The 24,609-nt window shown below is 38.4% G+C and overlaps 1 protein-coding gene and 1 long non-coding RNA gene across 7 annotated transcripts in view; both read right to left on the bottom strand.

Annotated features, from left to right (window-relative positions):
• Window positions 1-24,609, bottom strand: part of SMYD3 (SET and MYND domain containing 3) — a 714,859-nt gene that overhangs the window by 288,479 nt on the left and 401,771 nt on the right. The window lies entirely within an intron of this gene.
• LOC145505122 (uncharacterized) lies at window positions 13,645-14,986 on the bottom strand. The gene is made up of 2 exons (XR_014052866.1): window positions 14,675-14,986; window positions 13,645-14,618 (listed from the first exon to the last, which is right to left on the bottom strand). It is a non-coding gene; the product is annotated as an uncharacterized LOC145505122 (long non-coding RNA).

A 24,609-nucleotide genomic window follows, 5' to 3' on the forward strand; every position in this document is an offset into this window, starting at 1 on the left:
ACAAGGTAGCTGCTATCTGAAAATAAAATGACAGTGATCAACTAGGTAAAATACCATCTGTATTGTTATCTCCATTTTTCAGATACTGCAAGAGAGTCACAGAGATGATAAGTAACCTGTCCAATGGCAAACTACTAAGCCAGTGGTTGGCTTGGGACCTTAGGTTCTTAATCTTGACATTATAGCTCCCTCATATTGTTCAAAGAAAAACTTTGAAACAAAAATCTAAAAAAAAAAGTGTTAATGTTTAATTAAAAGAAAACAAACTAGGAGAATTTGCTAGAAGCAGGAAAATTTTCTTCTGTATAAGGAAAGCTTCGAACCTCATACCTTCAATTCAACATTAATCTCCAACACTTCCACATAAACAAATGAATACTGTCATGGTGATTATGATTATGTTCCTAAACTAGATAAAAATCTTGGAAGACAAGTCTCTTTACAAATGTTAGTATGCAATGATGCACCATGTTTGTGTTTGCAAATAAACCATGCTAAGCCTTTAAGGACAAAAATATCGTCAGAAATTAAACATAAGTTCCTGAATGCATGTATTATTTTCCTAATTATTTTAATGTTAATAAGTCAAACAAATAAACACAATCTCAAATCAAGAAACAAAGCCATCACAAAAGAGAAAGATGGCATTTGTAATCGCGAAAGATATCACTTCAAACTGCTTTCAAACTTATCTCTATCCAACCCCAAAAGCATGGAGAATTGTTTTGTTGCTTCATTCAACATTCATTCTTCATTCAACAGAGAATTCAACATTCTCTGCAGGCTCATTTCTGAATCAGAGGCAGTAGTATTCTCTTTTTTAGCCACCTGCTCAGGAGTTAGCACAGGGCAGGCCTTGCAAAGGGTACTGCCTCAGACCCCATCACTCTCCTCCACATCCTTAGGATATGTAGCCTCAGTTGTGAGAAGTGAATTACAACATCCCACTTTCCTGTCATGCTCATGGGTGTGGTGGTCACTTCTTAGGCCTGAATCTGTGCTGTGAGAGATGGTCACCCTCCTCTTTTTTATTTTAAGGCAACGGAGACTTGGGAGCCACAAAATCCAGAGAAACAGAAAACTGCTGCTGCTGCTGCTGCTAAGTTGCTTCAGTCGTGTCCAACTCTGTGCGACCCCATAGACGGCAGCCCACCAGGCTCCCCCGTCCCTGGGATTCTCCAGGCAAGAATACTGGAGTGGGTTGCCATTTCCCTCTCCAATGCATGAAAGTGAAAAGTGAAAGTGAAGTCGCTTAGTCGTGTCCGACTCTTAGTGACCCCATGGACTGCAGCCTACCAGGCTCCTCCGTCCATGGGATTTTCCAGGCAAGAGTGCTGGAGTGGGGTGCCATTGCCTTCTCCAACAGAAAACTAGTGAGGGGTGAACTGGCAATTTCTAAATGCATCTCAATAGCTTATGTCATAGGTCCTCTTCCTTTCCTGTTCCCCTCCATCCCTGATGGCTGCAGGGATAACATTCACCTTACCTCTTTGTGAAAGATGAGAGAAGATGCCACAACTGCATTAAATTCTCAAAGAAGGAAAAAGAGAAAGTAGTATTTAATATCGATCAAGTCCAATTATACTTTCTTGGTATTTAGCCAGAAATACAATTGGGTATTTCTGTAGCAATCTGTAAGAGACTTTATAAATATTTAATGCATCCATTTGAAAACACCCTTTCCTCATTCCCATTTTATCTTTTGAAAATGATATCCAAAATGATTTTTTTTAAACATTTCAGGTTATTAGAATACCAAAAGAGAAAATCTCTGTCTATATTCCCTTCCCCTAACTACTCAGGGATCAGGCCCAAGGGGAGTACTCTTCACCCAGAGGTATGTCAGAACTCTAATCAGGAAGTAACAGAACCAAGTAAGGCAGTGGAATAAGATGTGAAGTTAATGATCGTGTCTAACTTTGCAAAGGCAGAGTCCTAATTAGTGACAAATCGGATTGTGGATTATTTTAATGGCATGTACCTTTTATTGCTTTTAAATGCAAACAGCAGAACAAGCTACTATTTCATTAGATAATGAAACACAGATAAAAATTTATATGTAATTGGTACATTTTAAACTAGGATTTAAAAGCTATTTATCTCTTAGTTAGAAAAAAATATTCTTCTAAAGTCATTAATTGGCAGCCATAAATTTTAATTCTATTCTTGGTCTAATTATCACAAATTTCAAAGTAAGTAGGTTCCAAAACAACGAGGCTTTACTGGTTCAATTAAGAATACTAGTTGAAGGGTTTCCTAAGGAGGTTACAATAGGATAAATTAACTCTATCTAAGAAAAACAGAAGTATACAAAAATCAAATGTAGTAGATCTGTATGAGGTAAATATGGAAAGATATCTAAGGCCTATTAGTAAGCAAAAATAAGGATGCTACATACACACACACACACACACACACACACACAATATAATCCTACCTATCAAAACAGCACAGAACAATTCTCTATTTTTCGTGTGTGTGTGTGTGTGTGTGTGTGGTCTTGAAGATTACATGCCAAAATGTTAGCAATGGTTACCTCAGGGAAGGTGGGCAGGTAGGAGGAGAGGAAATGGGGACTGAGGACAGTGACCAAGGGGGGTTTTAGCTTTGTATGGATCTTTCAAAATTAAATGATTATATATTTTAAGATTTCAGATTATTTATAGCTCACTGTAATTAATCACATCATGACTGCTTAGTACTGAAGAAGCCTAGCACCTAAAGGTACTAGGAAAGAAAGCACTATGGTAGATGTTGCAGAAGTTCCTAAAGTGTACGACTCCATTAATATTCCAACTTAAGAGATCCATGACTCAGGCACAATTTCCAAAGAAAAAATTAAATGTAGTAACTGGCAAGTTGATTGTGGTCTAGGTCTTTAATACTAGAGAAATGTCTAGATAGGATCATACTAAATTAAGAAGTGGCCTGTACCTCCAAAGAATATACTTTGATACTTCTGAGAGTCAGACAAATTCTGAGTAAAACACATTTTGCAAATAAAAACGGAGAAAAAAATTATCTTCCTTTTATTGGCTTGCCAAAGAGCTGTAAACATACACTAGAAGCAACAGTTATTAAAAATCATAATAAGGCTTCTGGTAATAGCCTCCACCATACCAACCTTCCCAAATATAACAACTATAGACTCTGGATAAAATATAAAAACCAACTATCTGAAGGCACTGGAGAGTAATGAAAAGTAGGCAGAAACTGAAGGGGAATTAACATTTTAAAAAAAATGAACAACACTTGGTGAGTTCCTTGTTTTTAAGGTTTTGTGGCTGAAGGAAAGTCTGTATCAGCTGGGCAACTGAAACCTGAAGAAAAAGAAGAAAGTGAGAAGAAATGTCCCAACAATAGCACAAAGGGGAAACTCTAAATTTACTGCATAAAATCCACTTGAATCTCTGGTTAATTCCTGAAATCCACTTGGATCAAGCAGATGCCAATAAGCCCAGCTAAGGCCAAAGGGACTGAAAAGTTGCCCTTCACAGAGTTAAGTTTGGATCATGAGTTGAGCCAAGTCAATTGCTTACAAAAACAAACAAAATCCAGTATTCTTCAGCGAAATATAACAGAGTCCCAAATCCTAGAAAATATTCAAAATAATCAGGATAAAATTAAAAATTACTAGACATGTGAAGAGAGAGGAATAGGTGATCCATTTTCCAGGGGAAAACACAATCAGTGGAGACCAATGCAAGATGATATAAATGTTGTAATAGCTAGATAAGAATATTTTTATTCAGGTTTTATAACTATGCCCAATGGAAGAAAGGCTAATATGGCTTGCAATAAATGAACAAATAGGAAATAGTACCAGGAAGTTAATGTTATAAAAACTAGAGAGAATACAATGGAAATTCTAAAACCTTAAATATATGTAATAAAAAAATTATTAGATAACTTAATAGTGCGTAGCAATAACAAAAAAAGTCAGTGAAATCCTCTGATCTATAGAACAAAGAGAATAAGATTGGAAAAACTTTTAAAAGCTTCAAAGACCTGTGAGAAAATATCAGATGGTCTAACGTGTGTAACTGGAGTCCAGAGAAAGAACAGGAAGAGATAGGGAAGCAGGGTAGAAAAAGTTATTTGAAAACACAAACTTGACTAAATTTGGCAAAAGAAAAAAAGAAAAATATTCAAGAAGTTCCACAAACCACAAGTAGGATATATTTTTTAAAAACCTCATATTTAGGTATCATACGCAATCTGGTGGTAAAAACAAAATGAGAAAATCTTGAAATAGCCAGGGAAAATCACATTACAGGGACATTATTTTGAGTTCTTCCCAGAAACTGTAGAGAGTGGAAAGGCAGTGGAACAAAAACTTTAAAGTGCTGTGGTTGGTGAGGAATGGACCCTAAAGATGTTTAAATCTTAATCCCCAGAGCCAGTGACCACGTTATGTGACAGATAATTAAGGCTGTAGGTAGAATTAAGGGTGCAAATCAGCTGACTCTAAACTGGGGAGATTATCCTGGATTATCTAGCTGGTCCCAGTATTATCACAAGGGTACTTAGAAATGGAAGGAGACCAGAAAGAAGGTACAAGAGAAATGGCAATGATAAAGTGTCAGCCTGACACTGCTGGCTTTGATGGTGGGGCCATGAGTCTGGAAATGGGCAGTCTCCAGAAGCTGGAGAAACAAGGAAACAGATTTTCCCTTAGAACCTCCAGAAGGAACAAAGCCCTGCTGGCACCTTGATTTTAGCCAGCTGAGATCAATTTTGGACTTCTGATTTCTAGAATTGTAAGACAGAATTTTTATATGGTTCTTTGCCAGTAAGTTTGTGGTAAACATGTTGAGAGGGGAAGAAAACCTTGTCTCATAATTCTATATCTAGCAAAAATTATTATACATGAATAAAAATAAAGACATTTTCATATAAAAGAAAACTAAGAGAATTCATTGCCCGCAGACCTCCTGACTTCAAGAGGTGCTACAGGAAGTTCTTCCAGCCAAAGGAAAATGATATCAGGTGGAAATTTTAAGAAAGAATGAAAAAACTAGAAATGGTAGTTATGTGGGTAAAGATAAAAGACTTTTCTCCCTGTATTTCTTCAAAATACATATGTCTGTTTAAACAAAAAAGTAAACCATCATATTCTGAGGTTTTTGAAATATGTAAATACTAATGACAGTGAACATGTAAGTATGTGTATTATAATCCCTAAAAAAGAATATAGAGGTATAGCAAGACTAAAAGATAAGAGTGAATAAAAATTTTTTCAATCAAGCCAAGGAAGGCAAGAAAGGAGGAATAGTGGAACAAAAACCAATAGGATAGACAGAAAATAAATAGTAAGATGGCACACCTAAAAAGGGCTTTCCAGGTGGCTCAGTGGTAAAGAATCCGATTACCAACGCAGGAGACAAGGGTTCAGTCCCTGGGTCGGGAAGATCCCCTGGAGAGGGAAATGGCAACCCATTCTAGTAGTCTTGCCTGGGAAATCCCATGGAGAGAAGAACCTGGTGAGCTACAGTCCATAGGGTCTCAGAGTCGGACACAACTGAGCGACACCTAAAAGGTATAATAAGCATAGTAAAATAAAGCAGCATTTCTCTCAAAATAAGTCGGTATGGACTAAATACTTCTGTCTTTGCTAAATTCATAAGATGAAGCGTTAATTATCAATGTGACAGGTACTTGGAAGTGGGGCTTTTGATAGGTAGTTAGGTAATGAGGGTGGGGCCTTCATGAATGAGATTAGGGTTTTTATAAGAGACACAAGGGAGATAATCGCCTTCTCTGCCACTTGAGGATATGGCAAGAAGGCAGTTGTCTGCAACCTAGGAAGTAGGCCCTGACCAGACACTGAGTCCACTGGGACCTAGATTTTGGACTTCTCTAAAATCACCAGCGGAGAAGGCAATGGCACCCCACTCCAGTACTCTTGCCTGGAAAATCCCATGGACGGAGGAGCCTGGTAGGCTACAGTCCATGGGGTCGCTAAGAGTCGGACACGGCTGAGCGACTTCACTTTCACTTTTCCCTTTCATGCACTGGAGAAGGAAATGGCAATCCACTTCAGTACTCTTGCCTGGAGAATCCCAAGGACGGCGGAGCCTGATGGGCTGCCGTCTATGGGGTCGCACAGAGTCGGACACGACTAAAGCGACTTAGCAGCAAAATCACCAGATTTGTGACAAATAAATATTTGTTGTTCAGCTCCCCAAAGTGGGGTAATTTGTACAGTAGCTCAAGCTGAGTAAGACATAAGTGATATTTGAAACAATTCTTCTGCCATCTTACGAGTTTAAGAAACATTGGGATAAACAAAGTTAAACACTTTTTTCTGAGCAGAATTTCTCATCCTTTAATATGCAAATATACACTGAAACTCTCCAGCGGCTATACCACCCAAGCCCTCTACCATGATACCATCAGTTCGAGTTAGTTTTTCATGGAAAAGACTTTTGGCAATGCTGTTATAAAGTCTCAGCCAGCAATGATCTCATTCATTGATTCCTTGCCAATACGGTCATTTGCATTAGAAGTGGTATGAGACACACTGGCAGATTTAAACATGTACACAAACGCATGCGTCCATTAAAATGTTTTAATTCTCTACTTTTCATTCAGTGAAAGAAGAATGGAAAGCACAGAAAGAGATACCAAAAGGCAAAACAACAAATCCATCTCTAGTTCTGCTGCGTCCATTCACAATTCCCACTTTGCATTTCAAAAGCTGAAGAAACGGGAAGACACAGTGGAGCTGACACTTCCTACACAGTCAGCCAAGCAGAGTGTCTTCAGTACAATCCACCCACTCACCCACACTGCAAACACCCAAGGCAGACAAATGCGAGGTTAGATTTCAGTGTCCTTCTAACAGATCCCACTTTATTCAGGGAAGAATCAAATCTGATTCAGTGTAACTCTTCTGGGTTTTAAAAACAATTCAAGATCTTAGACTTCACTGTACAGTTGATTAACTACTATATAAGCTAATAATTTAAGACCATTAATGGTACTGAATAAAATATTAATGAATAAGCCAAGTGACTGACATAAATATCAGTCACTTGCCCTTTTTGGCTCCTTTATTTGAACTGCTTCCATTAGCATTCTATTATTTTTGCCATGGTCAAACTAGATAAATGCTTTAATTGTCTTCCTTTTGGTTAGGGTTTATAATAATAATAATAAAAACAGAAGAAAATGCTTTGCTTCATGGTGAGTCTGTATTTATTGAATATATTTATTGTAACAGTATTTATTAAAAGTCATCATAATGACTGAGACAGGGCTCATCCTCTAAGACTTAAGTGGAATACGTAAGCTATACACACAAACAGATAGAAAACAAGGCTGACTGTCATATGGAAGCAGAAAAGAGGAAACACTATTTCCAGTTGGAGAATCAGGAGGAACAGGTTCTTGATGAGTATTTCAGAGGTGAGATTGGGGTGGGAACCTAAGATAGAAATAAGACAGCAGAGAAGTGTAGGGCATTTAGACAAAGGGTGCCCCCAGTCCAACATGGCTGGTGTATACAGGTGATGTGGGCAAAAGTTGTGTGGGCAAGAAAATGCTGGATATGTAATTTGGGGTCTTGACATCAAACTAAAAAGCTTGGACATTATTTGATAAGCAGTGGAGTTCACCAAAAAAAAAGTTTTTTTGCCACCTTACTTTTTAATTGAAGGTAATTGCTTTACAGAATTTTGTTGTTTTCTGTCATACATCAACAAGAATCAGCCATAGGTACACCCATGTCCCCTGCTTCCCGCACCTCTCTCCCATCTCGCTCCCCATCTCACCCTTACCGATTGTCACACAGCTCCTGCTTGATTTCCCTAGGTAATACAGCAAATTCCCGCTGGCTGTCTGTTTTACATATGGTAATGTAAGTTCCCATGTTACTCTCTCCATACATCTCACCCTCTCCCTACTCCCCTCCCCTATGTCCATAGGTCTGTTCTCTATATCTGTTTCTCCACTGCTGGCCTGAAAATAAATTCATCACTACTGTCTTTTTAGACTCCATACATATGTGCCAGTATATGATATTTATATCTCTCTTTTTAGATTCTATGTCTATGTGTCAGTATACAGTATTTATATTTTTCTTTCTGACTTACTTCACTCTGTACAATAGGTTCTAGATTTGACCACCTCATTATAACTGACTCAAATGTGTTCCTTTTTATGGCTGAGTAGTATTCCATTGTATATATGTACCAAAGGTTCTTTATCCATTCATCTGTCGATGGACATCAAGGTTGCTTCCATGACCTAGCTACTGTAAATAGTGCTAGCTATTGTAAATAATTATTGTAAATTATACACAATTATTGTAAATAATTAAACTATATTATAAATAATTGAACTATGAATTACCATGCTTTTCCATTTACAACAAATATTCTTTGAGAGACTATTCAGTGCTAGAAACTGTGCTAAAAAGTAACGGTACAAAACTGAATCCTACAAAGTCCCTTAAGAAGACGATAGCCTGGCATCAGAGCTAAACATGTAAAGCTAAATAATTTCCAAAGCAGCAGCATGGAGGACAGATTGTACCAGAAATCATGCCAAGACCAGGGCTGCCTTATCTAATTCATGCCCTCTAGGTGACATGAAACAAATACACGGAAGAGTAAAGAATTTAAAATAATAAAAAAGAAAGGAGAGAATAGAGGAATAAACTTTTTCTATAATCAGAATACCCATCATTGAGTAAAAGGTCATAAAAGACTGCAAAATAACACCACAAGCCTAAGAGAAGAAAGAGATTTCTTTTTGAGGCAAAAATTATTGCAGAACTTTTTATACATGCTCTGGTATACCTTTCCTGTTCTGGTGATACTCTCGTTTTAAAAAGGGAAATAATGGTTTGTCAAATGAAAACAAAAACTAATATTTTCCCTTCTTTCAAGTTTCAAAATTAATTGAAATAAAAATTTATATTGCCAGTGTTCAATAAAAGTATATCTCAGCAACTTCTTTTAAAGTATCTTCCATAAACCAGCAGGAGATACACTCACAAACATACACACACACTTTTTTTTTTTTTTAATTTTCAGGTAATATAAGTTTTTCCTTTTACTATAAAACATCTGAGCAACTTTTATTTGAGCACTTCAAATATTTTTCCCCCAAAATATTCCTTATTGGACTACTGCTATACCAATTTTACTCTTAGAAGACAAGGGGGATAAAAGGAATATAATGACTTAAGGACTCAAATGCCACATAAACCCCAATTACTGCACAGATGCCACAGTCAAATTTCATTTCTAACAACAACAAAATGCGCTCTTTTTTTTAAAACTGGTTCCTTTCTACGCTGGGCTGGAAAAAGCACAAGCTGGAATCAAGATTGCTAGGAGAAATATCAATAACCTCAGATATGCAGATGACACCACCCTTATGGCAGAAAGTGAAGAAGAACTAAAGAGCCTCTTGATGAAAGTGAAAGAGGAGAGTGAAAAAGTTGGCTTAAAGCTCAACATTCAGAAAACTAAGATCATGGCATCTGGTCCCATCACTTCATGGGAAATAGATGGGGAAACAGTGGAAACAGTGTCAGACTTTATTTTTGGGGGGCTCCAAAATCACTGCAGATGGTGATTGCAGCCATGAAATTAAAAGACACTTACTCCTTGGAAGGAAAGTTATGACCAACCTAGATAGCATATTAAAAAGCAGAGACATTATTTTGCCAGCAAAGGTCCGTCTAGTCAAGGCTATGGTTTTTCCAGTGGTCATGTATAGATGTGAGAGTTGGACTGTGAAGAAAGCTGAGCGCCGAAGAATTGATGCTTTTGAACTGTGGTGTTGGAGAAGACTCTTGAGAGTCCCTTGGACTGCAAGGAGGTCCAACCAGTCCATCCTAAAGGAGATCAGTCCTGGGTGTTCATTGGAAGGACTGATGTGATGTTGAAGCTGAAACTCCAATACTTCATGCAAAGAGCTGACTCATTGGAAAAGACCCTGATGCTGGGAAGGATTGGGGGCAGGAGGAAAAGGAGACGACAGAGGATGAGATGGCTGGATGGCATCACCGACTTGATGGACATGAGTTTCGGTAAACTCCAGGAGTTGGTGATGGACAAGGAGGCCTGGTGAGCTGTGATTCATGGGGTCGCAAAGAGTCGGACACGACTGAGCGACTGAACTGAACTGAACTTTCTACCCTACAACAGAGATATTGTCTCATCTTTAATAACATTCAGTTCACTTCAGTCTTGAGAGTATATGAAGTCTACCTTACAAGTGCAACACTCAAGTCTCACTGAACTAGCCTTTCACTTATCCATTCAATAGTTATTACACATTCTATGTCAGACCTCTGTTTGCTTCTAGAGTTACAAAAAAAAAACAAAAAAAAAAACCACAACTCATAAGACAAAGTCCTTGGCCTCAGAGATATAACAGAATACTGGAGGAGGTAGATAAGTAATTTCAATACCATGGGATAAGTACCCTAATCATAGAAAGAGAGAATCAGGACATTATGGGAGCATAAAGTTGTGGAAATTCATCCAGACTGGACAGTCCAAAGAAAGATACATTGAAAAGGTTCAGCCCTGAAGAATGAGGTGGAGAGTGGAAGGGTCACAATTCAGACATGGAACATGAGTTACAGGAATTACATTGAGGACAGAAAGCACGTAGGATTGGAGAATTTCAATATGGCAGAAGCACAGAAGGAGCTTCTATGGTCAAAAACGACTGGGAGGTAAGCAGGGGGCAGATTATGAAGGGTTTTCTATTTATGTTAAGGAGTTTGACCTTTATTAGAAACCAATGGGGAGTCATAAAGGATTTAAAGATGGATAGTTTTTCAATCCACATGCTGTGGAAGCATTCTTGGCTAAAGGGAGGAAGGCAAGACAGGAAGCAAGGGCACCACCAGTTGGAGGCTGATTCAGTGATCCTTATAGTGGTGGCCTGAACTAAGGAGTGGGCAGGAAGGATGGAGAGAAACATATAGAGATTCTGTGATTCAAAGAGTGTCAGTAGGTAGAACTGACTCAGGGCATTGACTGACTCCACGTGGAGATAAGGGAGAGGGAAGAGACAAGAGTGACCCAGATTGACTTTGTATGAAATGTTTATTAAATTCTGTTCTTTTAGGGGAAGATTTCATTTCCTTGCTAGATAGCTAACATACCCTAGCTTGTTTTGGGTTATGGTTTTTTTTGTTTATTTTTTTTTTTTTTACACTGGAGACCAGAATTTGCAGCCAGATTATACACTGAGCCTCACTGGTTTCCACTAAGCTCATGTTTACTCAACGTTTCCAGATTGACTTCTGGGTCAATCTGGGTCAATCAAGAATGACTCAATTCAGTCATTCAACAATTATTTATCAAATACCTAGTTCATATCATGCTTCTAGGCACCAGAAATACATCAATGAACAAAAGAACATCTTGGGCTACCCTCAAGGAGAAAGAGGACAGACAAACAAAGCCCTCCACGAGCCCATCCCTGCTCATTCTGGCCAAAAATCATTCCTGTCCTCTTAGGTGTGCCAGAGTACACCACACACATTTCTGACCTAGATGACAAAGAGTAGAGTCATGTCATAAAGATACTGATGGTAAGTGAATCTGGCTGCAAATCCTACTACATGTACATTAAAGAGATGATGGGGCTGATCAAGCCTGAAAGAGCCCTTCATGTTGAAAGAACATCTGAACAATTTAAGGACTCTTCTGTTAAAGAGTCCTTAACAGAAACATTTTTTATACATTTGGACCATTTAAGAAATTATCAAGACAATTTGGACTATACTTTTTTTCATGTTATGTGAGAAAAATTAAAAATCAAATTTATTTTCCATCCCTACTTCCCAAGTAGACTCTACTGTATTCTTCATTATTTTTCTCTAATTGTTTCTCACCTGTGTAGGTAAGCAAAACTATTTCTGTAAGTTTCCAGGTAGACTCAGGGAACACAACACTATGCCTTGTGTGTCTTCACAATCCCTGTGGTCACTAGCAGACTTCAAGGGGTATAGGAAACGTTGAGTAAACATGAGCTTAGTGGAAACCAATGAGGCTCAATGTATAATCTGGCTGCAAATTCTGGTCTCCAGTATAAAAAAAAAATAAACAAAAAAAAACCATAACCCAAAACAAGCTAGGGTATGTTAGCTACCTAGCAAGGAAATGAAATCTGTCCCCTAAAAGAACAGAATTTAATAAACATTTCATACAAAGTCATAAATGTTGTTACAAATTATAAAAACCTTTGTAAGCAAATTCATGTGATGAAAGAAAATTTCGTATATTGAGGTATGAAAAAGTCATTCTGGCTTATAGGTGATTTGACTTGAACTTTATGCTAACTAGAACAGCATGTCTTATGACCTGTCAATCATATATTGTACATCTGCTTTCACATTAAAAAAAACAAACAAAGAAAGAAAAGAATGCATTTACCGGATTGTTTAGATGGTCTACTTTGAAGACAGGGATAAGTAACCCTCCCCCTTCCGCTGACACCCATGCTAGGACTCCTGCGAAGATGAGGCTCTCTTCCCAGACACCAACATCATGCTGACTCATTGTGTACACGCTAATCTCTTTTCAAACCTTGAAGGAATGTACCTCTGTCATCTTTGATGTTTGTTCTTTGTTCTGAGAAGATACATAATAGCAGTTCAAGTATCCAAAATGGAGCCAGTGGCCATTGTTGATGTGATTTCAGATTTGTTCTTGCATCACTGAGAGCATGAATGTTTTGAACTGGGTCAAACTCAAGGACACCACCAGCTATTCTCAAAACATTATCTGTTAGCAGCTGCAACCTTATGATCTCACGGTCTCCTCTTGTAACTATGCAGTGATTTCGGGCCCCAGCAAATCCTTGCTTAACAAGCACTCTTATTTCTTGGCAGCTCCAATCCTAATTCTTGATGAACAACTTATGTAATGTTGTGGTTTTTTGCCTTTATAATTCTCTCCCATTTTGTAGTCCTGTGGAACACAATTCAAGTGCTTTTTAAATCTGTGGCTCCCAGGGTATAGTCTTCAGTTTGGCGCAAATAAAACTCTTCTATTCATATTCTAGACTGTTTATCGATTATTTTCACTGACAAGTGTAATCTCTAATGACTCACCACAGAGCAGTTTAAAGTCTGAATAACCGTGAAAGAATGAGAGGGAGAGAAAGAGGAAAAGGAAGATCAAGTAAAGAGATAGTTTGGGGAAAGGAGGCCTTTTCAGACCCTTTGGGGTAATTTGGAATGTTAGTACTGTGCAGGAAAATAAAACCGCAATAATCTTTAAATCATCTTTAACTTTCTTCATCAACCCTTAAGTCAATGCCCTAGGAGAACTGTGTCTATGTAGCAAAAGTCCTTTAGGAAAGCTGGGGAATCTAGAAGGAAAGAGAACTAATATTAACGTAAAAAGAAAGATTATCAGGGACTCTTCTCCCTACCACACAAAGGAGGAAGCCCTTAAGATACCTTGAACTGAAGTGTTCAAGTTCAGTGTACTCTTTCGCTACAAAATACACAACCCCTTAATTATCTTCTTTTGTCTATCCAACCCCTTACTTATCTTCTTTACTGTCTATCTCCCAACTAGAATGTGAATTCTGCAAGGAGAAGGAACTATAAAAGAAGATAATATTTCTTACAATCTATAAGCACAGTTAAATATAGAACTATTTTCTTTTTCTTTTTTTCCTAGCTTCTATCTCTTAATCACTAGTGTGCCAGCTGAGAATCAAATACATCCTTCTCTCTGCTAGAAAAAATTTTAAATAAATGTACTTCTCTCCAGTTGGCCTAAAGGGCCAAATTGAGCTCCTGGATTTTTGAAGAGCTCCCTTCACACGAAATAAAAGCTCCAAACCAGTAACAACACAGCTGGTCTTGCTTACATTTCAGATTAAGTCAAAGGCATTAGCCCCTTTCTTACTGAGTTCCAAGTTCCAACCCTTGATCCAAACAGATAAACAAAAAAACAGACAAAACACATACAAAGGTCACAATGCAGTATCTGGTGAAGAATCACATAACTCACCTTAAACCAAAGTCAAACTAAACAAAAAACTTTGTTAGGAAAAATTATCAGAAACTTGGAAATAAGGATAACTTTGTGTCCTTTCAATGTCAGAGTGGATCTGTCTCACAGGCCTACTTGAGGATTATTTAGCAATGTAGCATACTGCATCTTTGGCTTACTTTTTTTATTATCTCTCAGGGTCCAGACTGCTGTTACTCGTTAACTTGTAGATTTTTGTCCATAGTGATGCAACTGATTTTTCTCTGGTACAAAGATAACCCCAAGATTACAGTTTCATTGCCCTATGAAATAATAACCAATTTACTAATCTTACAACCTTACTTCAGCAAGTAAGTGCTTCTGAAACTTAGTCTCTGGATCTGGGGGGCATCAGCTTTACCATGCTGTTGACTGCCACTTTCATCAGGCAAATGATTTTATGACATGTGTTCACTCTATATTTCTATGCTAATCTTATTTTCATGTATTTTTTGAAAAACATGCCTACCTGAATATAGGAAAGGTAAACTGTTATCGCCCTATCAGTGAAAACAAAAGAATGTAAATCAATTGCATTATTCATTCTTCAGCATACTGATTATTGATCCTATAGTGCTGCTGTTGAATTATTTACTTAAAAAATCTAGTAATTGCAAATTATGAGTGACTATCTGTGTTCTTTAGTGCACACTATTTTACCCCCAAAGATGCACACTAATATTTTATGATTAAAGCACCCAGAAGACACAAAAGAGAGTGCATATAGTTGCTAAAGGCTGAGTCTACCTGTGTTTTCCTCTTAACGCAGTCTTAAGCTGTATTTACACTGTACACACTAAGCAATACTGCATTTTCTCTTTTAAAACCACCAGGATTTTGTCTTCCAGCAAAGGCATTGTTACACTTTCTGTAGTAACTTTTAAATACTTCAATACAGAAGTATTACAGGATGTGTTTTAGTGAGTTTCAATTCACATCAAAAAGGTATTAGTTAACATCTCAAGCAGGTTAGTGAGCCATTACTCCATGAGTGGTTAGTTTTTTTCTGACATGTTATGCCACCAAGTCAGAAGTAGCTACAAAAAGGTTTCAAATATCTTTTCCTCTGGTCAACCTTAAAGGTTATGCTAATTTGCATAAAAGATGATAGAAATAATTTTTCCTAGGTGGATACAATGAGTGTTTAAGATATGTGGATGGATAAAAATTGGAAAAGGGAATGGCAACCCACTCCAGCATTCTTGCCTGGAGAATCTCATAGACAGAGGAACCTGGCGGGCTACAGTCCATGGGGTCGCACAGAATCAGACATGACTGAGCAATTAAGTATGCATGGATAAAAATACAATGTAAATAAGTATCTTTGCTTTGTATGAGCAGGGGATGCAAACCTGGCCTGCTCAGAGCTAGAATCATCATAGGTTCCAATTTGCCTGGTATAGCCCTGGTTTACATCACTTACCATAGAATAATTACAAACAGCTTCTCAAAATACTTCTCAAAAGTATTTTGGCTTGAACAGTAAATTGTATGGGCACCCCTGTACAATACAGCATACACATCTTAGAATCCCCTATATTTAAAAATACGATGAAAGCTGAATGGATCTCTGTCAAACGACTAGGTTGAATAGCTGAATCCTGAAGCTAAAACACCTTTGCATCTACCTCTAGTGAATGATTCCTTGTAATGTGCTTGTGACAGCTCTCAAAGGACAAAGAGATAGGGGCTTCAAGAAGTTTACAGAACAGGCGGTGTGACAGGTGTGTGGTAATATTCATATTTGTGTGTGATACAGTCTGAGACTTGCTTTTTTTTTTTTTTTTAATAAATTTATTTATTTTAGTTGGGGGCTAATTACTTTACAATATTGTAATAGTTTTTGCCATACATTGACATGAATCAGCCATGGGTTTACATGTGTTCCCCTTCCCGGACCCCCCACCCACCTCCCTCCCCATCCCATCCTTCTGGATCATCCCATTGCCCCGGCCCTGAGCCCTTGTCACATGCATCGAACATGGAATGGTGCTCTGTTTCACATATGACAATACACATGTCTCAATGCCATTCTCCCAGAACGTCCCACCCTCACCTTCTCCCTCAGAGTCCATAAAATTGTTCCATGCGTCTGTGTCTCTTATTCTGTCTCGCATATAGGGTTATCGTTACCATCTTTCAAATTCCATATATATGCATTAGTATACTGTATTGTTGTTTTTCTTTCTGGCTTACTTCACTCTGTATAATGGGCTCCAGTTTCATCCATCTCAGTAGAACCGATTCAAATGTATTTTTTTTAATGGCTGAGTAATATTCCATTGTGTATATGTACCACAGCTTCCTTATCCATTCGTCTGCTGATGGACATCTAGGTTGCTTCCATGTCCTGGCTATTGTAAACAGTGCTGCGATGAACATTGGGGTACACGCGTCTCTTTCAATTCTGGTCTCCTCGGTGTATATGCCCAGCAGTGGGATTGCTGGGTCATATGGCAATTCTATTTCCAGTTTTTTAAGGAATCTCCACACTGTTCTCCATAGTGGCTGTACTAGTTTGCATTCCCACCAACAGTGTAAGAGGGTTCCCTTTTCTCCACACCCTCTCCAGCATTTATTGCTTGTAGACTTTTGGATAGCAGCCATTCTGACTGGTGTGAAATGATACCTCATTGAGGTTTTGATTTGCATTTCTCTAATAATGAGTGATGTTGAGCATCTTTTCATGTGTTTGTTAGCCATCTGTATGTCTTCTTTGGAGAAATGTCTGTTTAGTTCTTTGGCCCATTTTTTGATTGGGTCATTTATTTTTCGGGAATTCAGCTGCAGAAGTTGCTTGTATATTTTTGAGATTAATTGTTTGTCTGTTGCTTCATTTGCTATTATTTTCTCCCATTCTGAAGGCTGTCTTTTCACCTTGTTTATAGTTTCCTTTGTTGTGCAAAAGCTTTTAATTTTAATTAGGTCCCATTTGTTTATTTTTGCTTTTATTTCCAATATTCTGGGAGGTGGGTCATGGAGGATCCTGCTGTGATTTATGTCGGAGAGTGTTTTGCCTATGTTTTCCTCTAGGAGTTTTATTGTTTCTGGTCTTACGTTTAGATCTTTAATCCATTTTGAGTTTATTTTTGTGTACGGTGTTAGGAAGTGTTCTAGTTTCATTCTTTTACAAGTGGTTGACCAGTTTTCCCAGCACCACTTGTTAAAGAGATTGTCTTTTCTCCATTGTATATTCTTGCCTCCTTTGTCGAAGATAAGGTGTCCATAGGTGCGTGGGTTTATCTCTGGGCTTTCTATTTTGTTCCATTGATCTATATTTCTATCTTTGTGCCAATACCATACTGTCTTGATGACTGTGGCTTTGTAGTAGAGCCTGAAGTCAGGCAGGTTGATTCCTCCAGTTCCATTCTTCTTCCTCAAGATTGCTTTGGCTATTCGAGGTTTCTTATATTTCCATACAAATTGTGAGATGATTTGTTCTAGTTCTGTGAAAAATACCATTGGTAGCTTGATAGGGATTGCATTGAATCTGTAGATTGCTTTGGGTAGAATACTCATTTTCACTATATTAATTCTTCCAATCCATGAACACGGTATATTTCTCCATCTGCTTGTGTCCTCTTTGATTTCTTTCATCAGTGTTTTATAGTTTTCTATATATAAGTCTTTTGTTTCTTTAGGTAGATATATTCCTAAGTATTTTATTCTTTTTGATGCAATGGTGAATGGTATGAGACTTGCTTTTATTACACCACCTTGCCTGGAACTGCTTGCATGACAAGACCTTCAGTTCTCACTTCCCTCTAACAACTGGAGGTTACAGACATATTTCCACATAATTAGTCACAAATAAATTTGCTTAGGTCAGTTTGCAACAGGTACCTTGAGGAAGTCACGAAGTTTGTCACTAGGCACACGCCTCATACCTCTGAAAACCCTGGAAAGAAAGCTGAACGGCAAAAAAACTGACAGAAGAGGACTGAACTTTTACCAAAAAAGCACAGTAAGGAAGGCAGTCAACTGCTTCAGTCCCTGAGACAACGATACGACAAGGACAAACGAAAGGAATGAAATACTTTAAAAACTCCATCTCCAGGAATTAAATCAGCCTCTGAGTTGGAAATCTTGTGATGAGCTGGATAACAACAGACTCAAACATTGCACAAATCAAACAGAGCAGAGCTACGAAGAAGGTTCATGGAAGGTCTTCTAAGGAAACGGGGCTTCCTTCCACACAGACACTGAGAGCCTCTCTCCATCCTTCCCACGGCTGCAGGATGCTCAGGAGCAGTGCCAGCTGCACCGTTCGCTCATTTCTTTTTATTCTCTCCTGCTATTATTACCTATAAACATGACACAGTGTGCGTGGATGTGTGTTAAAGGCAAAGGTACTTCAGGACTTTTTTAGCTTTGGAGCAAGACATGGAGAAACCAGAATGCACCCAAGAATTCCTCAGTTCCATCAACTCTCAGTCATATTCTGTTATGGCAAGTATATTAAGCTGTGTGTTGACACAAGGCCTAATCTCATGTAGATAAATATGAATATGTGTGTGTGTGTACATTAGGAAATGAAAATACCTCCTGCCATATGGACAAACAAGAAATGTCACAGCCATCAGCAATTTCTGGCCTCCAAATGTGAATGTAGGCTCCCAAAACTGGGATCCAGTGGATGCTGCCACCCCTCCCCCCACATAGAATGCTAAATCCCTTAAATGATACCTGATCTTTGATGTTCAGACTGCCTGCTCCCTTTGTGGCAAACTTGTATATAGCCCAACTTCCCCTCCTGCCTCCTTGAAGCAGTTTCATCAGAGATACTGAGATGCTGTCTCCCGGGGAATCGGAGTCCTAAACATTCCCACCAAATAAAAGAACTCTCTACTTTCAGGTTGTGACTATATTTTTTAGTCGAGAGTATAAAATCATGAAGGATATTGCCAAATACAATACAAGAAGAGGAATAATATGGATGCAACTTAATTGTAAAAGGCAAAAAACATCATAGATACAGCCTATAAGGCATTATCATTGATTTTCTTTTAAGAAGATTCCAACCTAACAGAACAACTAAACACAACTTCAAATTCCTCTCGATGCACTGATCTCTAGAGTTGAACTTCTGAGTTGGAAATCTTGTTTACGACTGGCTTAGGCAATAATGACAAGCTCTGACATGCTTCTTCTGGTCAGGACCCCAAGCAAAGCCTACCAGAGCTGCTTGCCAACTCCAGTCTCTGAGACCGAGATAAGCGTCCCAGGGACTGAGGCCAGACCAAAGTAACAAATCATGTGGAACTAAAACTAAAGGTTAATGGGGTTAGGGAATGCATAAGATCCTTAGTGTCAAAATATTTCCTCTAAATATTTGAAAAGGAAAACTGAACATATTCAAGATTCTCTCTTAGGAATACCCACTCAGCAAAGAATAGCACAACTTAATCTAATATACAATATAAAAGACCTCATTTGTCTATATATATGAAAGGGAAAGAGAGATCAAGAGACACTAAATAAGGAAAGATGGAAAAATTTATTGAGCATATACACTTATTAAGCATCTTTAAAATATCTTCTTTAATTTAATCTCATTCTAAATTAGCTACTTTTGTAACTTATTTCTCAGACAGGCAAATACCATTATCCTCAGCTCCCAAAGAAGGGCTCATTAGCCAGAATACCTTAGAAAGATGTCTTTTTCTTAAGAGTTACTGCTTTCTATAGTGCATACGATGTTAATGTTAACCATTTTGCCAACTTACTTGATCATATAAGCTCTTGAAAAATTTTTATGACTCAAATGTTTTTAACAAAGGGATAAATCCTCCATATACTTGTCAGAATAAACATAATAACTAAATGAAAATGGAGACCCTCTATACCAATACCTTCATATGACTGAAGAATAAGAATTGCTAAGATTATGTGTCTTTCCACTGCCTAGGTCCAGAACTTGAATGAATCTGGGGAACAGGAAAACCACATGACTGAGAAGATCGTGCCCCTCTCTGTGAAAATAACTCTCTACTAGCCTTAAATTTTATTTTGCAATGCCGGCTTCCCCATTCTCTCATGACTATTTTCAGGTCTTCCTGTGTGCATGCTGTCACTTCAGTCATGTCCAACTCTTTGTGACCCTATGGACTGTCACCTGCCAGGCTCCTCTGTCCATAGGATTCTCCAGGCAAGACTACTGGAGTGGGTTGTTATTCCCTTTGCCAGGGAATCTTTCTGACCCAAGGATCCAACTTACATCTCTTATGTCTCCTGCATTGGTAGGTGGGTTCTTTAACACTAGTGCCACTTGGGAAGGCCCTAACTCTCCTCAAATCCGCATTCCCCATTTACCCTGCTGGCAATTTCCAGCATATGAATGCTCTTCCTATATCTTAGAGCAAACTGAGCTTTTGGCAAGAAGCACCCCACAATTCTTGCCACCAAATCTACAAGTCCATTTGCCTATTTCCAGATTCATCTTGTCACTCATGTTTTAAGGGAATTAGAATCTTTTGCTCTTTTTCATTCTTGTCTGGCATCTTTCTTCCAACACTAGGCTATAAGCTCCATGAAGTCAGTTGCATTGTCCTTTCTTTTTTTTTTTTAAATTGGAGTAGAACTGCTTTATAATTTTGTAGAGTCTCTGCTGCACAACTAAGTGAATTAGCTATATATATATGTATGTGTGTGTGTGTGTGTGTGTGTGTGTGTGTGTGTACATATATACATATCTCCTCCCTCTTGGACCTCCCTCCTTGCCTTCTTAATCTTCTCTATATCCCTGGGTTCTAGCACATTTGGTATGTACTAGTTAGTCAACATCACAGCAAACTGTGGAAAATTCTTAAAGAGATGGGAATACCAGACCACCTGATTTGCCTCTTGAGAAATCTGTATGCAGGTCAAGAAGCAACAGTAAGAACTGAACATGGAACAACAGACTGCTTCCAAATCGGGAAAGGAGTACATCAAGGCTGTATATTGTCTCCCTGCTTATTTAACTTATATATGGAGAGTACATTATGCAAAATGCCGGGCTGGATGAAACACAAGCTGGAATCAAGATTGCCAGGAGAAATATCAATAACCTCAGATACGCAGATGACACCACCCTTATGGAAGAAAGCAAAGAACTAAAGAGCCTCTTGATGAAAGTGAAAGAGAAGAGTGAAAAACCTGGCTTACAACTCAACATTCAGAAAACTAAGATCACGTCATCTGGTCCCATCACTTCATGCAAACAGATGGGAAACAGTGACAGACTTTATTTATCGGGGCTCCAAAATCACTGCAGATGGTGACTGCAGCCATGAAATTAAAAGACACTTGCTCCTTGGAAGAAAAGTTATGACCAATCTAGACAGTATATTAAAAAGAAGAGACATTACTTTGCCAGCAAAGGTGCGTCTAGTCAAAGCTGTGTTTTTTCCAGTAGTTGGTAATGGACAGGGAGGCCTGGCATGCTGCAATCATGGGGTTGCAAAGGGTCGGACACGATTGAGCGACTGAACTGAACTGAGTAAGTCAACAAATATTTGTTGAACAAGTAAATAAAAGAAAGATCTCCTAGTTTCTCCTTCAGACTTCAACAGTTATTTTGCTCCTTTTGAGACAATGGGAAAGCAATGGCAAGATAAAAATCTGAGGAGTCGAGGCTCTTATAAATGCTGCAGGGGAAAAAAGTTTAAGTAGCAGTTAATTTTTATGGGCCCCAGGACACTTTTCTCTAAATAAGCAAAGTGTTCTATACAAAATACTTTAACCCACTGATGTAGAAACTCGACTTACAAATATGACAAGATTATACCTGCTTACAGTCCACAGGGTTGCAGAGTCTGACATGACTGAAGCAACTGAGCACACATGCACACACATACCTGCTCATGCACCTTGATTTTAATTTTTAGTATGTAAAACAAACAAACAAAAGACAGAAAAACCTCCTCCATTTGGCAAAGTTGAGTTCCAACATTGCTGTGATACATGATTACAGTACAGTTCAGGTCCACTCTGGATTCCACATGAAGATTTAAACCAGAGCCCATTCCTCAGCTTCGTCCGAACATTCATCAAAACAGACTCCCAATTCTAATCAACTAGACTTGTAGCAAGCAAAAGTTTAAATCTAAATTTAAAAAATAATAAAGTATCATTTATAATCTTTTTCATACACTGACTTTCTAGCCAATGCAATACTCTTGTTCTTCTCTGGATCCCTTTGGTACACGAGTTGACAATTTCTGAAACCTCCAACACAGACTAAGGGAGGGACCATAAAAATATTCAGCAGGAAACACACATCTGACAAAGCTCAGAAATGCCACAGAAATGTAACCCATGTAAAAGCACATGAGCAAACACGTACACACATGTACTCTTCAGGAGTTCTCAATTTCTTGTTCCTTCTGGCTTAAAAGTTGAGAGGAATGAGAGAAATTTCACAAAGGAATCTAAAATTTTTATTTTACCCAAGAGGTAAGTCTGAGGAGACTGACGATTGTCCATTTCTGTCTTCAGTACCACATCACAAAATGTTTTGAAAAATGAGCACTGTATGCGCCATAACACACTTCCTACATTGCATCCCATTTTAATGATTTCAGAAAAGCTTATAATTTCAACAGGAGGGAGTCACATGTTTATTTATCTTAGAAATATGATGACAAATTGAAATTACATTGGAGTAGCTGTGGATAAGGCATACAGAAATGGAGTAGTGCTGCCACTGAGGATCTGTTCTCAGACATGTCCCTGCTCCACTGAGAACATGAATTTTTTCTGAACTGTATCAAACCCAAGGACATCACCAACCATATTTAGAGCAACACTTTCCAGCTATGAATTCAGGGTTTCAAGGTCCTTATTGTAGCCATGCAACAACTTCAGACCCCAACCAATCCTTGCTTAACAAGCACCCTTAGTTCTACATAGCCCCAATTATAATTCTTGAGAAACAATTTATGTAACTCACTGTGGCCTTGTAGTTTTTGCCTTGATAAGTTTCCTCCATTTTGCAGTCTGTATTCAAGTGCTTCTGAAATCTGTGTCTCCTGGGCTATAGTCTTAGCAAACTGCAAATAAATGTGTCTTTATTGCAATCAGGTCTCCATTTCTGCAGTTTGGGTTAACAAGTCCATATGTCTGTGTGCATTCATGCTATATACATACATGCTATATTCAGGAGAATTTCAACCATATTTTTAGTTTCAGAGGTTTTGAATCCTTGGACTCCTGTATGGGTAATTACCTGACTCTTATTTGACATTTCAGTGCATAAAGACATGTTTCCCAGGACTTCCCTGGTGGTCCAGTGGCTGAGCCTCCACACAACCAATGAAGCGGGCCCAGGTTCAAACCCTGGTTGGAGAATTAGATCCCATATGCCGGAATTAAGAGTTAGTATGCCACAACTCTTGAGAGTCCCCTGGACTGCAAGGAGATCAAACCAGTCAATCCTAAAGGGAATCAACCCTGAATATTCATTGGAAGAACTGATGCTGAAGCTCCAATACTTTAGCCACCTGATTCGATGGGCCAACACACTGGAAAAGACCCCAATGCTGGGAAAATTTGAAGGCAGGAGGAGAAGGGGATGACAGAGGATGAGATGGTTGGATAGCATCACCGACTCAATGGACATGAGTTTGAGCAAGCTTTGGGAGATGGTAAAGGACAGGGAAGCCTGGCGTGCTGCCGTCCATGGGGTTGCAGAGTGAGACATGACTGAGCGACTGAACAACAAACACCACAACTAAAGATTCTACATGCTGCAACTAAGACCTGGTACAGCCAAATACATAAACAAATATATTTCTTAAAAGATTATTTTTTCCTAGTACATTCTTTTTCCTATAACTAGAACATTAGCCACTGGGAGTCAGTTACATTCTCCATGTCCATAAATAATATCTTTATTCTTAGGATCTATTTTAATCATAAATATTTGATCCAGAGAATTATTATTTTAGAAAAGATGTATATCCAACTCATCTATATTTCTAGTTGGAATCAAACTGCCCCAAATTACTTAAGCTGTTCTTTTAAGACTGCCAGAAATATTTCTGATCTTCATAAAACCTTCACAGATCACTGAAGTTATCAGCTCCCAAAAACATTCCCATTTCACATGATCATGATTTTCATATTTTTGTACACCCATGAAAACAGGCTTATGACTATTCAGCCAAGGCCTCTGGTAGAAAGCTGTCCCTTCATCTTCAGTAATAGCAGCAAAGGAGTTGAAGAGTCAAGGAGATGAATGAATAGACACAATGGCTGACTCTATTTACCATCTGTTCCCCCTCCAAATGCCAGCCACATACATTTACAACACTGTTTCATCCTATAAATCATTCAGAGTTTCTATGATGCTGTTATTCAATAATCAGCTTTGAAATTAGCATAGTTTTGGGGGGTGAGAGAGGTGTTTGTGTAGGGGAGATTGGGAGAAATGTGGGTAGGGAAAAAATTTTACTTCCAATTCCCAATTTCTGAGGCTAGAAAAATCTAGTCTGTTTTTTCCCCTTGGTCCTTCACCAACTCAATGGACATGAATTTGAGCGAACTCTGGAAGAGAGTGGAGGAGCCTAGCATGCTACAGTCCAAGAGGTTGCAACGAGTCGGA

This window comes from Giraffa tippelskirchi, chromosome 5, assembly GCF_054371585.1.
Source record: "Giraffa tippelskirchi isolate mGirTip1 chromosome 5, T2T-mGirTip1v1.2.pri, whole genome shotgun sequence".
NCBI lineage: Eukaryota > Metazoa > Chordata > Mammalia > Artiodactyla > Giraffidae > Giraffa > Giraffa tippelskirchi.